Source organism: Urocitellus parryii, chromosome 2 (assembly GCF_045843805.1).
Source record: "Urocitellus parryii isolate mUroPar1 chromosome 2, mUroPar1.hap1, whole genome shotgun sequence".
NCBI lineage: Eukaryota > Metazoa > Chordata > Mammalia > Rodentia > Sciuridae > Urocitellus > Urocitellus parryii.
In genome coordinates, this window is record NC_135532.1 from 99,400,967 (window position 1) to 99,417,904 (window position 16,938).

General features: G+C 44.7%; 1 protein-coding gene across 1 annotated transcript in view; it reads left to right on the top strand.

Moving 5' to 3' along the window:
• The window catches only part of Ephb1 (EPH receptor B1), a 417,904-nt gene that overhangs the window by 176,102 nt on the left and 224,864 nt on the right, over positions 1 to 16,938 (top strand). The gene's annotated exons all lie outside the window — the stretch shown is intronic.

Consider the following 16,938-nt stretch of genomic DNA (forward strand, 5'->3'; position numbering starts at 1 on the left):
CAGGAAAGCTTGGGTTGTTCAATCCTGGCTCTGTGATTCTAGCAGAGTGGACTTCTAAGGCCCCCAGTACTGCTTCTTGTCAAAGAGTGATGGAATGACCCTGAGCTCACATTTGCTGGGAAGACTTTATAAGAATCTACATGTGAGATCTTGGCACATGTTAAAAAATCGATTTTAAAAACTAATTTTTATTATTAAATCAGGCAGCGATTTTCTATCTATATTTGGTGCTGGTTCTTTTAATACAAATGAGAATTGTGGGAAAAAAATGTGGCGAATTTGCAGAGATCCAGTAAATATTAAGGAAGATTACATAACACGATCTGGGTCAGGGCATATAAAATGTTTTAAAGGACGGTCTCTGAAAATAGTGGAGGTGACCTGTCGAGTGAAGGCCTGAAAGAGGTGAGAGACACAGCCACACAGCTCTCTGATGTTGGAACAATGGGTCATCACGGGCAAGATGATAATTAAGTGAACCTCAACCCGAACCTCGTACCTTAAACAAAAGTTAATACAAAATGGATCATAGATCTAAATATAAAACGTGAAACTATAAAGCTTTGAACAGATAACAGATGACATGTTTCCCAGCAAACATGAGCTCAGGGTCATTATATCACCATTTAAGATAGAGGAACACAAGGAGCCAGAGAAGTCACTCTTGTATAAACACCATAAATTGGGCATGTGTTTGTCTAGTGTGCACTGAAAGATTGAATTCCTTTTTCAAATTTTTTTGTTAATATTTGTGACTTTAAATTTTTTTTTTCTCAGTTATCATACAAAAAAATCTGACTTTCTGTTGGTGGACAGTTTAATGCATTTTTAACACACACATAGATATGTGTAACCACCATGATAATGAGTATATAGGTGCTCCCTCCCCCAGCTATCCCGTTATAGTCATGCCCTTCCCTGACCCTCACCCCGGCAACCAAGGTCTGCTTTATATCACTCCTGTATTGTTTTTTTTTTAAATGAAATGCTAGAATATACTGACCTTTCAAGACTGGCTTCTTTTCATTCAGCATAATGCTTGTGAGGTTCATGTAGGCTGTTACATGTACCCATAGTTCATTCCTTTTTGCTAAGTAGGATTCTACGTAGCCACAGATCTTGGCACATGGGAGGGGTTAAAAAATCAATTTTAAAAACTGATTTTTCTTATTAAACAAATATATGGCTGTACCAGAGTTTGTGTATCTACTATTAAAGAACATTTGGATTGTTTCCAAATTTTGGTGACTAGAAATAGAACAGCTATGGACATTCACTATAGGTTCCTGTGTGGACATAAATTTTTATTTGTCTAGGGCAGGTACCCAGGAGAATGCTTCCTGGGTCGTAGGGGAAGTGTGTGCTTAACCGATATTGATTTTTAGACTGGCTATAAAGTTTTGCATTACGGTCAGCAGCATATGCTAGTTTCAGTTATCCTGCTTTTTGGACAGCACTTGACATTTTCAGAATTATTTATTTTAACTCTTCCACTCAGTGACACCATAGCATCTCATGGTGACTTTGATTTGCATTTCTCTAGTGAAGAAGGATGTTGAATATCTTTCTTGTGCTTATTTGCCATATGCTTATCTTCAGGTGAAACGTTCGAGGTTTTTGCCCAAGTTCTAATTTGATTGGTTGCTTCCTTATTGTGAAGAACTAAGAGTTATTTCTATATTTTGAATGTCAGTCCTTTTGTTGTGTAGGTGATATACAAATATTTTCTTCCAGTCTGTGATCTACCTCTTTGTTCTCTTAGTGTCTTTCATAAAGCAAACAATTTTAATTTGAATGAAGTCCAATGCATCTATCCCTTCCCCCACAATTTTGTATAATCAATTTTTTTTTTTCAATTTATCCAGGTCCCATAGAATAATTCTTTGCCTCAGCTGGGCACACAGGTTGGTCCTTTCTGTGATCTTCTAAAAGTTTTATAGTTTTCCATTTTAGGTTTGTGATCCATTTTGTATTGCTTTTTGTTTAAGTTTTGAGGTTTAGGTCAGGGTTCATTTTATCATCATCTTGTCCATGATGACAAGTTGTTCCAACATCAAAGAGCTGTGTGTCTGTCTTTTTCATCTCTTCTGGGATTGCACTTGTCATCTCTAACATAGTGTGCATGTTACTCGTTTATGACCTTTAGTATCTGTCTCTGCTCGCTTGAATGTAGGCTACTTGAGGACAGGTGTGTGTGTGTGTGTGTGTGTGTGTGTGTGTGTGTGTGTGTGTCTAAGGAGGGGGTCTCTTTGCTAGCAGTTGTATCCCAACTGATTAATAAGTACTTGAAAAATGAAGATAGGGTCCCCTAGGCCACATGACTGCCGAGGGAGAAGGCATAGGGACAGCTGATAGAGTTCCAAGGACAACAGCAGCTATAGGACTGAGCCCAGACTCCTTGCTTCACATGCCCATCAGGCAAAACAGGTTTGTCCAAGTTAAAGGCTCAGGAGCTCTTCTCTCAACCACCCCGCCCACCATATTGTTTGAGGCTAATAAGAGCCTCAGTCATTAAACCATTTCCCCCTCTCAGTCTTAAAGTATTTGTTTCTTGAAATTTAAGCTTTATCCCTTTTCTCACCCTTATAAGTCTTGAAAGAAAGAAAGTGCTTAATGCCCTGGGAAAAGCATCTTAAATTCTAATCAGCCCTCCATACTGGGTGTTAGAAGTGGCTCAGAGGTGAGGTCATGGGCAGGGCCACAAGAGGCAGGAAGGAAAAGCTGCTTAGGAGGTCAAGTTGGCCAGAATGGAAGCTTCCACTGGCTTCTTTTGCTTCAGTTCCAGGGGAGAGGTTTAACTTATGAAGAGTGAGGTCTGGGAATCCAAGAAGCAAATAGTACAAAGATATGGAGAGACCAGAAGAAAAGACGGAGGATTAAATAAACCTGGTGAGGGCTTAGTGGATTCCTGTCCCCTGCAAGTGGAGGCCCTTCTCTTCATTCAGACCCTAGCTGAGTTCCAGCTCCCTCAGGGGTGGCTCACTCTGCCCGAGGCCTCTCCAATAGCAGGGGAGTACGTGTGTGACATTGTCTCCCTGGGGTCAGCTCCAGAGCTTCTTCATAGCAGGGGGCCACAGTCCAGTTGGTTGTGTGGAGGGATTGGTGGGCACTTGGAGGCTGTGTTTACACTCTGTTCTTCTGGTGAATGTTTATCTGGAGTGCAGGGGACACTGAAGGAAGGATTGCTGCTGTGTCTCTCAGGCCTTGGCTGGTGAGGGCTGGTGGGAGGTATTTGCTAAAGTTGCTGGGCTTTCTCTCTCCTTGATGCAAGGGAACTGTCCACTTCTCCTGGAATCCAACACCTCTGCCCCCATCCCTAAATAGTGCCCTGCAAGTCCGGAGATCCTGGCCAACAAAGGTGCTATTCTTTGATCATCTCTGAAAAGACAAGGCTCTTGTCTGTTAGGAATCAGCTCACATCCTACATTTCTTCCCCGCAAGGCAAACTACATTGTCTCCTATTTCCATCTCCTTTCTACCACTGGTTGGACCAAGTCAGCTAATTTTCCCTTTTGATAAATGTGTTTCGGTTCGGTGGGAGGAGCTGTGGGGTTTTGACTCATCAGACCTATGAGGATGAGGGGAGTTCAGCTTGTATGATTTCTTAAATCATACTTTAATGAAGACTCCCATTAACACTCATAAGAATTCACAGAAAAGAAACCCAAGTAGAGCTGGTTGAAATGTCTTTCTTTGTCTTGGTTTGAAAAAGTATTACCAGCTTAAATAGAGGTCTTAATTACAGATCAGAAACAGAAACTGGCAGAGTCTGAGAATGGTCTCTCCTTGGTATGGTCCAGTCCTCATGGCTACACCTGGTCCCAGGGCTCCTCTGGGACAAGATTGGCCTGAGAGAATTTGCCTTTCTTCATCTGACCCCTTCCCTTCCTCCTCCTTTCCTTCTCCTTCAGAGGTTCCTTGCTGTGAGCTAGTGTTGTAGGGCTTTTTAGCTATAAGGAGAGCCACTATGACTAAGTGTACATATGTGTGTGTGTGTGTGTGTGTGTGTGTGTGTGTGTGTGTGTACACACACATATATACAATATATATATATATGTATATATATATATTGCATGTAAATATACATATAACATGTTTAGATATATTTTAAGTGGTAATGTTAAAACAGGGTTATAGAAACTATGGAATGATTTAAATGGTTGCTTTTAACACAGGCATTGCAATCCAGTTAATTAGGCCAAGAGAAGAGATGTGGAGGATTTCTAAGATGTATTTGTGTACAGTGTCCCAGGTCCAATCTGGTCGGATAATGAGACACAATTTTGAGCTGTAGATAGACTTTTTTATTTCAGTCTTGTAAGTGTATTTCCCTGAGTGTGAATTCGAGGTCTCTCTTTAATGGGAGGTGGGGGCAAATGACCCTCCTTAACTTTCCTGTGACAGCCTGCTCAGCCACCCTGGGGTCTGGAGGGTGGGCAGCTCTGATCCACCTGGGTCCCTTGTGTACCTTGCACACCCATGTCCAGTGATAGATGCTGGAGTCTGATTCAGAGGTTTAGTAAATCTGTTGTCTCTTTAAACTGAGGGAGCTGGGCAGTTACAGCTCTTTGCTGGGTTGGAGAATGTGTCATCCTGCAGAAGCCCCAGTCCCAGCACCCCATGCTGTCAGAATGCTCATGGGCATGTCAGATACCTGGACACCCAGGACAGCAGCTCCTTCTAAGGGCAGGCACAGAGCAAAGAGACTGTTTCCTATGGCCGTATTCACTGGTTCCTTTGCTGTCCCTGGGAGAGGGACACAGCAGGCAGATCCTGATGGTGAAGGGCAGGGTTGATCCACAAGGTCTAAAGTGAGTATCTGGCTGAGCCTGGAAGAAATGCTCCCTGGGGGCTTGGGATGATGCTCTCTATGGAGCGCTTGCCCAGCACGCAGGTGCAAGGCCCTGGGCTGGTCCCCAGCCCTGCAAAACAACACAATAAAATGCAGGTGCTCCTGGCTTCTGTGTCAGAGGGGAGCCGGATGTAGGTCTGGCGGTGGGAAGGAAGCTGAGCAGAAGGTTTCCTTGTCTGTATTCTGATCTTTAAAAAGGTATTATCTGAGCAGAATTAGAATGCCAAGGGAGTGGGACAGGGTAGGGGTTATCAAAGAGCCCAAGGAGAAAGCATTTCAAATCCCTCAATCCCAGAGAACAACTCTGCATCTGCAGCTCCAAAGCCTGAGCTGGGAAGCATCCTTTATCCCTGTAGGACACACTGAGAGATGTTGTCTGACCTGAAAAAACAGGAGGAACACATCTGCAGTAGGGAGATGCTGGGGCCAGTAGAGATGGTGACTGGGCTGGAGGCACTATCTTTGGAGAGCGCTCTGGAGCTGCTTCTGGCCTGGGGAGGGTTTGTCTCATCTCTACTTTTATCCCTTTTCCAATTGCAGTGGCTTCTCACCAAACCCTCCTTCATCCCTTGTCTCCACATTCATCTTCCTCAGACTCCGGCTGAGCCCGTCTCAGTTGTAATCAAAAGCTCTTGTAGCACCCCATTGCCTCTGGGATTAAGAGCACATTTCAGGCAAGCATTCAGGGTGCACACGTACACACACCACCAATACCGCAGGCCCAGCCTGGCCAAGGGTGCATGCTCTGGTGCCAGCCTGCCTGGGTCCCAAATGGAGCGCCAACACCTGCTACCTGTACGACCTTGGGCAAATTACTTCTCCTCTTTGTGCCCTGGTTTACTCAACTATAAAATGGGTATAATGGCAATCTACTTCCTAAGGTGGTCGTAAGAATTGAATGAATACATTCAAAATGCTCTGAACACTGCTGGCCCTCAGGAAGCCTTGATGCTGTAGTATTCAATGCTATAATTCATAGGCTCTGGGTATCTGGGCCCTGCGCCTCGCTGTCCTTCTTCCTCTTCATTTTCCTCTCTCTTTCCCTTGCCACTACCATTCTCTCTGTTTCTCTTTCTCCTCCCCTCTCTCCACCTCTTCCCTTTTGATTCTCCTTGTTTCTCTGACCTCCCCCACCTCTGTCTTAATGAGAACTTTCACACATCATATTGATTTGGAGTTTTAAAAAAAGCCAGCATTGATTTTTCTGGGGGACTTTTCATGATCTTATTTTTAAATGTAGGAAGAAAGCTGTTTCAAGGCTGTTGACTTTGTTCTATTGAGTTAGGGAGTCGATGTTGGAAACTCTTTTCCGGAGACTCAGAGAGCTAGGGGACCTCAGATGCCACCTCTAATGAGCTGGGGGTCAGGACACGGCCCTCCTTTTTGCAGTCCTGAGTCTGGTGGCAGAGAGCCTTAGGCAGAGGCCCGGGGAGGCCTTGCACAACTGGCCGCCTGGATTTGAGGATAAGGCTGAAGAGCACCTACAGAGACTGAGCAAAGATAAAGCAGAAATGACAGAGATGATGCAGGAGTGAAGGGGGAGCTTGGGGAGAACAGGTAGGAATTTGTTGGTGAGGCTCCAGCTCCTCTGGCATCAGGGACAGTTTCTGGGGCCATCTCATCTGTTCTCACATGCAGCACATATTGACCCAACACCTACTTGGTGGGTCCTGCCCTGTGCTGAGGGCTTTGCCTACATGATATCATTTAATCCTTCTGGTAACCTTGAGAGGCAGATCATGTTAGTTATACCTCACTTTATGGTTGAAAAGAAACATGGGAATAGATTAAAGTTGGTGAAGGACAACGGGTTTAAAACATTATTTATTTGTAAAGCTGGACCAGAGAGGTCAGATTGAGGGGAGAAAGAGCATCGTGCCTACTGGAAGGTGTGTGCATCCCAGCACGTGTGCATTAAATCTTTTGTGCACGAGGCTGGATACATATAAATAAACCAACAGAACACGTGACTGGATGATGGTATTGGATGAAGGGCAGACGAGGGGAGGGGAGGAGATGATAAGCATCTGTATGTTGGATGCTCATGGTCAGAGGAAGACCCTCTGGGTGGGTTGCTTGGTTGTCACCAGGTCTGATCTATATCCCCCCATCCATGGGTTCTGCAGCCATGATCAGGGACCATCCCTCCCCTACATGAGTTCAAAGCCAAGATGGCAGCACTTACAGAGCTTCTGACTTGGCTTCTGGGCATGGGCAGAGGGGAAGGGCCGAGGGCATGGTTGGGTAGGTACAACATTTTATTTGGACACTGCAGCCTGGCAGACTTGAGTGATACAGGCAAACAGTGACTCACCTGGCTCAAAAATGCCAGCGCCAGGCCAGGCCAATTCATCACAAAGTTGAAAGGCAATCAAACCATCCTAACATGACAGGGCACCTTTGGCCTGCTTGCCAACTTTCTAATATTGTCAAAGATAAATCTAATTTTGTTGCAGAACAATTTATCTTGTTTGGCTTAGACATTCCTGCTCTCCTTTCACCTTGCTGGCTTTTTATATTTTGGATCTTAGGGATCACCTATCTCTCTCTGGGTGCTTATAGCACCCTTCACAGCCCAGTTTTTCTATAGCACCACACATGCTTCCATCAACAGCCCTTAATGCACAATTGCATTCTACAATAGCAGTTCTTAGAGGGAGCAGGGCATGACTAGGGCTTGTCATTTAACACTTGCACAACTTTGTAATCAAAATCCTAAGAGAAGCAGCAACCTTAGTAAAAAACCGCAGCCCACAGAAATCTCTTTTAGCACTTACACCCAGCCTCCCTGTAGGTGGGGGCTTTGTGACCTTGAACCCTGGGGCTTTGCTTTCTTCTTGGAAACGCAGGTCCTGAAGGACACTTATTTAGAGTGGAGAACTGGTTTATCAAAATTAAAAATCCGGCGGTTTCTATTTTCTATTAGACCTCAGTGAAGCTGGGAAAAAAATTGGAAACTCCCTTTGCAGATGTTTTAACCCTGGGAGAAAAGTCTTTGTAGTTTCTTCATCTGCACTCCCACGTTTACAGCTCATCAGGGAGGAGGGGGAGATGTACTTGAGCCCTGAGCCAGCCGGAGCCCACACTGAAGGAGGCACCTGGGTAGACTCTGTGCTTCACACTTGACAGGGCGCCATGTCTGGTGCTGAAGTAGCCAGTGGGCTGGGAGGCAAAGAGAATACTGCAGAAGAGCCCCCCTGCTCCTGGCCTGTTCCTTTCAGCAGAGATGTGTTCTGGAGAGGGCCAGGAGGCCTGCAGGAAACCAGCCTCGCTTTCACTCCACCTCCTGGATTCCTTCAACATCCCATCCAGTGCCCCTGCCACGGAAGACTTTCCCCATGTTCCTTTATTTTCTAACTTTCCTTTCCAGAACAACAGCAAGGCCCAGAATGATGCTGGCAGACTCTCCTCCAATGACCAGGAGGGACACTCTTTGTCCTTTCTCTTCTACCTCTTTTACCCTAGTTGCTCACTATCATCCTGACCATGTTTAGTCTTTTCCAGAGACAGGGTCCACCCACCCCGCCCCCTGCCCTAGGTGATGCTGGTGGTGGAAGGCCCTGGTTTTGATTTTTTGGTACCCTCAGTAGTTTCATTCCCGGTGACTCTCCCTGCATGCCTTCCTCTCTGACTTCTTCTTCCTCCCACCTCCAGAAGTGGATGGATGAGTTTTTTTCTTCCTCTAAGATGTCTCTGGAGCCCCCCAAGTTGTTCAACAGAGACGCAGTAGTAGAGACCGGACCTCAGCAGACCTTGGAAATCATTATAAGCCTTTTGTCAGGGCTATAAATGGAGCCTCCTACTGGCTTGGCCTTGCTTCTAGGCATGGAGGAGGAGACCCTGTTCTGTGTTTTCTCCTCACAGTGGCTGGGCCTGTCTGGAGGACCCTCAGATGGTGGGATTGACACTGGGAGGAGCCTGGCATCTCTGTTGCAGTCACTCATCAGCTGGGCCTGAATTGGCTCACTCTGAGTTGGGAAGGTGACTGGAGGTCCAAGTTGTCCCTTCCTCCCCTGAAAGTCCCTACTCCCCTCCCCAAGCCACGGAGTGACCACATTCTTCCCATTCTATTATGGAAAGCTCTTTTCTCCTTTGACCCTTGTTAGGCCTCTGTAGCTGGGCCTTCTGATCTCCCTGGCTCCTGGCCTTCCTGCTTGGATCTTCTGCACAGCTGCCTAGGAATTTGCCTCAAATGAAAAAAGCTGGTGCTGTCTTCCCATGGGAGGCTCCTGTGATCAAGCCTGAACCCCCCAGCTTCTTCATACGGGGCTAAGGGATCCTGGGACCTAGTGGTCTTTGGCCTCCGTGCTGCTTACCCACACATTCTCTCCTCCCCTGGCTTTCCCTTCAATTGGCACAACTCCAGGTCTGCTCAACAGCCCCGCCTTCCAAAGCCTTCTCTGTCTTCCAGCTGCAGAGGCATATTAATAGCTCTTGCCGGGCTGGGGATGTGGCTCAAGCGGTAGCGCGCTCGCCTGGCATGCATGCGGCCCGGGTTCGATTCTCAGCACCACATACAAACAAAGATGTTGTGTCTGCTGATAACTAAAAAATAAATATTAAAATTCTCTCTCTCTCTCTCAAAAAAAAAATAGCTCTTGCCATTGTGTCCCCAGTGCTTTGTGAGCATCTGACTCCAGTGGCAACTGTCCTGGCAGAGTGTGCTGCCTCTCCTGGAACTCCCAGGAGACTGTGAACAGCGGCAGAACACCCTCCCTGTGTCTCTAGCACCAGACACAGTGATGGTTTTACAAGATCTTGTTACAGATGTGTTGAGTGAATGAATGAATGAATGAATGAATGATAGAGTGGTGTAGGGAGCTACCCAATAATGAAATGGGTGGGGACTTTGCTGTCATCTGGTTTCTGAGGAGTAAATCAGAACTGTCTTTCTTAGGTTTCTTCCTCTGTGGTCCCTATGGAGAATGGCTCCAGGCGCCTTGGTCTGTCTTCTAGAAACTCAGGATTTCTAAGCCCCATGACATGGCTTATCAGAGTTGCTAAGGAAAGAAATACAAGATGTTGGTAGATTTTTCTTTGGGGGAAGAAATATTCTCAATTTATATTTAGAATGATACAGTATCTTCTACCTTGTGGTTTGACTGACAGAAGAAATGTATTTGAGCTATTTTTAACCTGGAATCGTAGGGAGAAGATATCTAGTGATTAGATCTTTGGAAGCTATTGTGTGTAATTTTTGAAACTTTGGTAAAGGAGCATGTTTAAAGGGAAAAAAAGCTGAGAAGATTGATATGTTTCAGTTCTTCCTGTACTTTCAGACTTTTGTTCCAAAGGAATCTATTGTCTTCAGAAAGAGGCAACGGGGGGGGGGGGGGGGAGAGAGAGAGAGAGAGAGAGAGAGAGAGAGAGTGTGTGTTTTTGTGTGTGTGTATGCATGTGTGTGTGTGTAGGGGGGGTTGCATGTGTGTGCCCATGTGTATTTGTAACTCACTCCATTTTCCATAAATAACTTAAGATTATGTTCTTTACTTCAGGAAAGCATTTTAGAAAGGGCTTCTATCATGCTATTGACAGCAACAACGAGCATTTGTACAAAGTGTAGCAAGTTTCATTTTGCCATTTTTTTCTTTAATAATCTTATGAGAAAGTTATTGCTGTGATGATTGTTATCCCTGTTTCATAGAAGAAAAAAGTGGAAATGAGTAGTTCAGTGACCAAATCAAGGCCCTCTAGTCAAGTCATGGGTTGTAGGTGGTATTTTTTTCATTGATACCTTGATGTCCAAAAGTAAAAGTCACCTGGGCCATCCCCACACTGCACTGCTGGACATCTTAACTGATATTATTGTGTTTTGGTTACTTATTGCTGCACAGCAACCACTGGGGTGGTTGCATAGAATCGCACCACTTTTATTGTGTCACAGATTCTCTGAATCAGTAATTTGAACACGGCATGATGTGATAACTGTCTCTGCTCCATTATATCTGGGGCCTCAGTTGTGAAGTTTGAATGACCAGGAGATAGAATCATCTGGAGGCTTCTCACATATCTGGCACATGGATTGGGATGACCAGAAAGCAGAACTCAGTTGAGACTATCGACTGGAACCCTTACATGTATCCTTTCCAGGTAGCTTGAGTTTCCTTCCAATATGGTGGCCTCTGGGCAATTGGACTTCTTATGTGGTACTTCAGGATTCCAAAAACCTCTTTAATAATCTTGTCTAATGAAGAAGGAAGCAACTGCTATGACTTTTATGACTTAGTCTCAAAATTTGCATATCATTACTTGTGCATACCTTATTGGTCAAAGCACTCATAAGGCCACCCTGTCTCAAGAGGAAGGGATATAGGGCCCACCTCTCAATGAGAGGGGTGTCAAGAATTTACAGTCATCTTTTAAAACCTATAACAGACTATTTTTCTTCTGACTAGATTGATCTAGGTTCAGTGCTATCTAGAAGAAATGGGATGAACAAGATAATCTCTAGAAAGACTTGCTAGCAGTGGAATCTGATAATAATACTCTAACTTTTCCCATCCTCATGAGAAGAGAGGCCGTCCAGATTGTTGGGTTTAGTTCTCTCTGGCAATACCAGGTCAGATACAGGGTGGCTAGCTTGCCATCCTCCACTGGGGGAAAAAAGGCTCAATGCATGTGACTTCAAGCAGGGTGAATTATTTGGCACCAGGCAAGCCCAGGTGCTTAAGTATCATATGGTTTGAGGATTCTCTGCCTTCTGCTCAGAAGCCATAACACCCCATCAGTTTGAGGGAATGATTTTTCATCGGGTATAATCCTTCAGAGTAAAAGTGTTTGAGAATCTCTGTGGGAAATGAGAAGCTAAGAAGACAGATTCCTGGGGGTTCAAAACACTTCATCCATGAGCTCAAAGCATTCCCCCTCTTCCTAGGCTAGTTTTGGGAGATAAGCACAGGACAGGCAGGTATCACAAGGTATCACAAGGTCTCCCTTGCTGTGCCAAGTCTTTGCTGACTCACTGGGGTCTCCTGAAACACATGTTGGCCAGCTACTTCGATTTTGGTAATCACAGGTAACCTCAACTGACCTTTCTTATCTCATTTTCCCACAGTGCTTCTCCCACCAGGAGTCCAGTTTTGCTGGAATTTGTTATTAGGTCTTAAGTCATTGTACCTGTACCAGTCAGCATGAGCTAGGTTGTGTTGAGGTAATAAACATTTCCCAAATTCTAGTGCCTTAAAACATCACAGGCCTTCATCTTGCACGTTCATCAAGGGTTGAAAGGGAATCTGTCCCCGTGTCATTGATAGTCATCAGGCAGATAGAGGGGGAGCTCTGGAGGGTCTTGCATTGAGCAACTAATGTCCCAGTTTATGAGTAACACACATCACTTTTGTTCACATCTATGTTAGTCAGTTTTCCATTGCTGTGACGAAATACCTGAGGAAAAACAATATATAATGAGGAAAATTTTATTTTGGTGGAGGCAAGATTTATTTTGGCTCCCAATTTCAGATTTTTTAATCCATGGTCAGTTGGCCCCACTGCTTTTGGACCTGTGGTGAGGCAGTACATATCATGGCAGGGAACATGTGATGGAGCAAAGCTGCTCGTCTTATGGCAGCTGAGAAACAAACAAACAAACAAAAAACAGAGAGAGAGAGAGAAAAGAAAGGGCCAGGGTTGCAATATTCCCTTCAAGGGCACTCCCCCAAGGAACCTAACTTCCTTCAACCAGCACCCAACCCCTCCTTCAGTTTGACTACTTCCCAGCAGCTCCAAGGACTGGCAACTAAATTTTTATAAGGGCCTTTGGGAACATTCAAGTTCCCAAACCATAGCAACATCTTATTGCTAAATAAGCAACTAAACTTATGGCCTCACTCCATTTCAAAAATTCAGGATATTCTACCATAGGCCTACAGCACAGCTAGGAAAAAAATGGCAAATTGAATTGACTCTCAGATGACTACCATAATACTCTCATCAAATTAGTATCTTTGCTCTCACTTTGGAATGTCCTTTTCTCGGCAATTTCCTTCATGGATCCATGCCTGCAAACATCCATGCATCCGCTCAGCCCCCACCAAATGTTTAGCAAACTCTGTCTGATGCCCAGATGTGTAAGCCCTGGGTCTAAGCATGTGGAGGTAGAAAAGCTTCTCTGAAGAAGACCACCATGCTGTTGGAATTGTTCAGAATCTATCCAACTTTTTCAGGTTATAGGTTGCCTTTCCATGAACACAGCCAGTATTAATGAACCCTTTCTCAATAATATGCCGTCGACGGTTGTGCATAATAACTATTATTTAATCATCGCTGAGCCCTCGCAGTAACCCAGACACTTTTCTAGGAGTTCAGCTTAACACCTATTACAACTTGGAGTGGTAGGCTGTATTTTGCCATTTATAGATGAGTAAATTTAGCCTCGCAGGGAATAAGTTACTTATCCAGGTTTGCACAGTAACCACGTGGCCAAGTGGGGTTTACTTTTGGCCTCAGTCCACTTCCTTGCTCCCCAATGACTACTTACACTTACTTTTTAATGTGTAATCATTTTTTTGTTGTTGTTCTTGTAGATCTGGAAGCAACAAAGATTTTATTCCCCAGGGTTGGAACTTGAGCCCTTTAGAAGGCAGGTATGATTTCCAGTGATTGCCGATCATTGGATTCCTTTTTGATGAATGGAGGAAGGGGGTGGAGAGGGAGGTAGGGAAAGAAGTAAGGGAGGATAGAGAAAAGTAGAGAAGAGAAGAAAGGAATGAAGGTAGGGAGGAGAGAGAGAGAGAGAGAGGAGTGGATTCTCTTCACATAGCATCAAAGTCTTGGCAGCCAGCTGGCGGGCTGTGTGTTAGAAGGCTCATACTGCCAAGAAAGGTATTCTGTGAAGAGGTGCTGCTCTCCTAACCCGCTCATCAGCCCTGTCCCTCAGTCTACCAGTTCTGTGCCTCGGCACGTCTCATTACCGCTGAAGAGATTCTTCAGTCTGCCACGTCTCAACTGACTACAATTAAATCCACAGATGTATTCCTCCTCACTCGGCTGCTGAAAAGGAAATATTTTTGAAAAATATGACAACTCGGTATCACAGCTCAAAGGAACTGGAGGAAGGAAGAAAGGGCTACAAAGAAGGCATTGAACAGAATTTTTAAAGGTCACTCTCTGATTCTCGTGTGTTACTTTCCCAAGCGATATTTTGAGATAAAAAAAAAATAGACTGTGAATATAACAATTATGGCGAGCCTCCGTCCCGTGCAGTTAAATAATGGTTTACGTCGGGGATCAACAACGGGCAAGTGGGGCCTGAAAGCACTGGCTTTTTCTGCAGCCTTGGCCTTGGGTACCCAGGGCCAATTTGTTTTCCACTATTGCTCCGTCTTTATCAAAATAACAATCTACAATCCTGCGCTGTTCTTATCTGGTGCCAGAGCCTTAGACTGTGTCCTATATATTGATATAAGGCTTAAGGTAACCTAGATTCTTCTAATGCAGTTTCTGAAAGTTTTAATAAAGCCTCCCCCCCTCCCCACCCACCCCAGTGTCTTTCAGGCTCCAACCTCAATAGCCAAATTGCTTTGTTCTGTTTTCCTCTTTCATCAGGGAGTGTGTTTATATGTGTGCGAGGTGTGCGTGCGTGACCATGCATTTACTGGTGACTACTGTGCTGGCAACTTCGGTCCTGGAGATAATGTGGAAGTGTCTAATTGCATTTGCTATTTAGCAATTAACCACTTGCAGGTGCAACTAGTTGTGAGCACAGTTCTGCATGTGTGACTAATTGCAGGTGTAAAATATTCACCTCTTGAGTTCCCTTCATGGCTCAGTGGGGCTTGATGCTAATTCTCCCTCACCATCTGGGTTCAGCCTCATGGGCTGGCCAGAGCATGTCCTCAGCAGAGGGGCCACGTGGAGAGGCAGGAAGGCTGCTTCTGAACAAGAAGGGAAATGGAGGTGGAGGGCAGCAGGGCAGAGTTTTTGAGAGACTTCAGGGAGTCAGAAGCTAAGCTGGTGCTAAGTAGCTTTTCCTGTCTGACTGTGCCTGCAAGGCAGGGCTTTGCTTCCTGCATCTGACTCTATACCCCTTTTGGTAGACTACTGTTTAAGACTAGGTTTTACCCCTGGCACCCTTGGCCTGCCCTTTGACAGGATTCACTGGAGTACACCAAAACAGTTAAAGATGGCTCTTTGTGGGGATCCAGGTGAGCTGACCATTACGCCTTATTTGATCAGAGATTCAGAAATTCCTTGAAAACTTTCCTATAGGTACTCTATCATTTCCTATTTGTGTCTCAGTTGCCTCATTAATAAGATGGGATGGTAAGAGAGTCTATTTCATAGTGCTGCAGTTAACATTAAATTAAGTGTGTAAAACATTGAGTATTTTAGCAGGAATGAGCAAACCCTCATGAAATATTACTCAAGTTATTCTTGCTTTGTTCTTTTATTTTATTCCAAGAACACATGCCTCTTTTTACCCAGGTTGACTTGAAATGGTGTGTGTGGGGGGGTGTATGTGGTCAATGTTACCTGTTGGTTTGGGGGGCTAATTATCAGTTCAGGTTAAGCCTCAATCATTGACTGGCTCATGATAGCAAATTACTTTGGGGCCTGCTGGGAAGCCCCTGGTCAGGAGTCACACGTGATTCCGGTCAAGCATGTTTTCCCCAGATAATGGCCATCAAATTTCACTCCCAACAACTTAGGAATGAGATGCAAATAAAGACTTCTGCATTTTGCCTATTGCCTTAGATTATAAATCCCAGCTTAAACACACTGGGTCAGGGTGTGATAACTCAGTTGCCAACTCCTCAGCTTTATTGCAAGATCACAGGGAGGGACTCGTCTCCAGACGATTAAAGAATGTGAGTGCCAGGAGAATCTCTCATGATTATTCCATGAAACTGTCTTTTTCATTTGGGAAAAGTGGTGACAGAGTGTTCAGTGAATTTATCAAGGGTGGGCCAACTCAGGGTGCTTTATCTCTTAGATGGTGCCTTTTAAGCTGTTCCTGTCAAGTGCAGAGCCAGCCTGAACCAGGCCTTCATAATTGCCAGTCCTCTCCGATGAGCGTTGATACATGTGTTTTGTGCGTGTGTGTAGCCGTGAGCAGCCCAGCCAACCTGGGCTGAGGAGGAGTCCAGATGTTAGCTCGGGGGAATGACTACAGTTAGCATCAGCCGAAGCACTTGGAAACACCTAAGTAAGACCACGATCCAGTTTACCATCAGGAGAATGGAGGCCCAGGATGGGAAAATCATTTTTCCATTCATCTCAGACTTTAGTCCAGACTGTGGGTTCCAGACTTTTGGACTAAACCTGCTTCCTACAATATCAGATGGATATCATAAGCTTTCTACTTAGGAATATTAAAGCACACACCAAACAAAAACAGGAAAGCTACTTTCCAACCAAATGCATTATTTCTTAAAGAAAGATCACTTTAACACCAAAAGTGGTGGTGGGGGGGAGAAGATACCACTTCAGAAGTTAAACATTTAAGAATTCCATCTTCATGAAGATCTTTGTGAAAATTGAATTTTTGTGAAATCTCCCTGCATTACATTTATCCCTTTTTTTGTTCAAATGACCTCACCTCTGGATGTCCCAGTGTGGGATAGGTGGATGAAGATGAAGAAGCCTTCTATTTCTTACCTTACACACCCATCCACATACTTGTCTAGGGCAAGTTGGACCATGAAATACTGGACGCTCATAACTCTTCCGGGGTTAGCCTATGATGATTCATAGAGCAGCAATATAGCAATAATGATAATAACTGCTAACATTTAAGCCTATAATAGGTTGCATGCATTCGCTTTTCTAATCATCACAACTGCCATACTGAATTGTGTCCCCACAGAATTCCTACTTTGGAGTCCTAACCCATGATGTGATGTTTTTTGGAGTTATCTAACAAGAAAAATAAGATTAAAAGAGGTCAAAGGGTGAGGCCCTAGTCTACTAGGATTGATGCCCTTTTAAGTAGAGGAAGAGGCAGACAAGTTCACTCTCTCTGTGCGTGTGCACACAGAGAAAAGATCTCTGGCAAGCTAAGGAGAAAGGCTTCACTAGAAACCAACTCTGCTGATACCTTGATCTTGGACTTCCAGCTTCTAAAACTGAAAAAAGTAAGTTTCTATTGT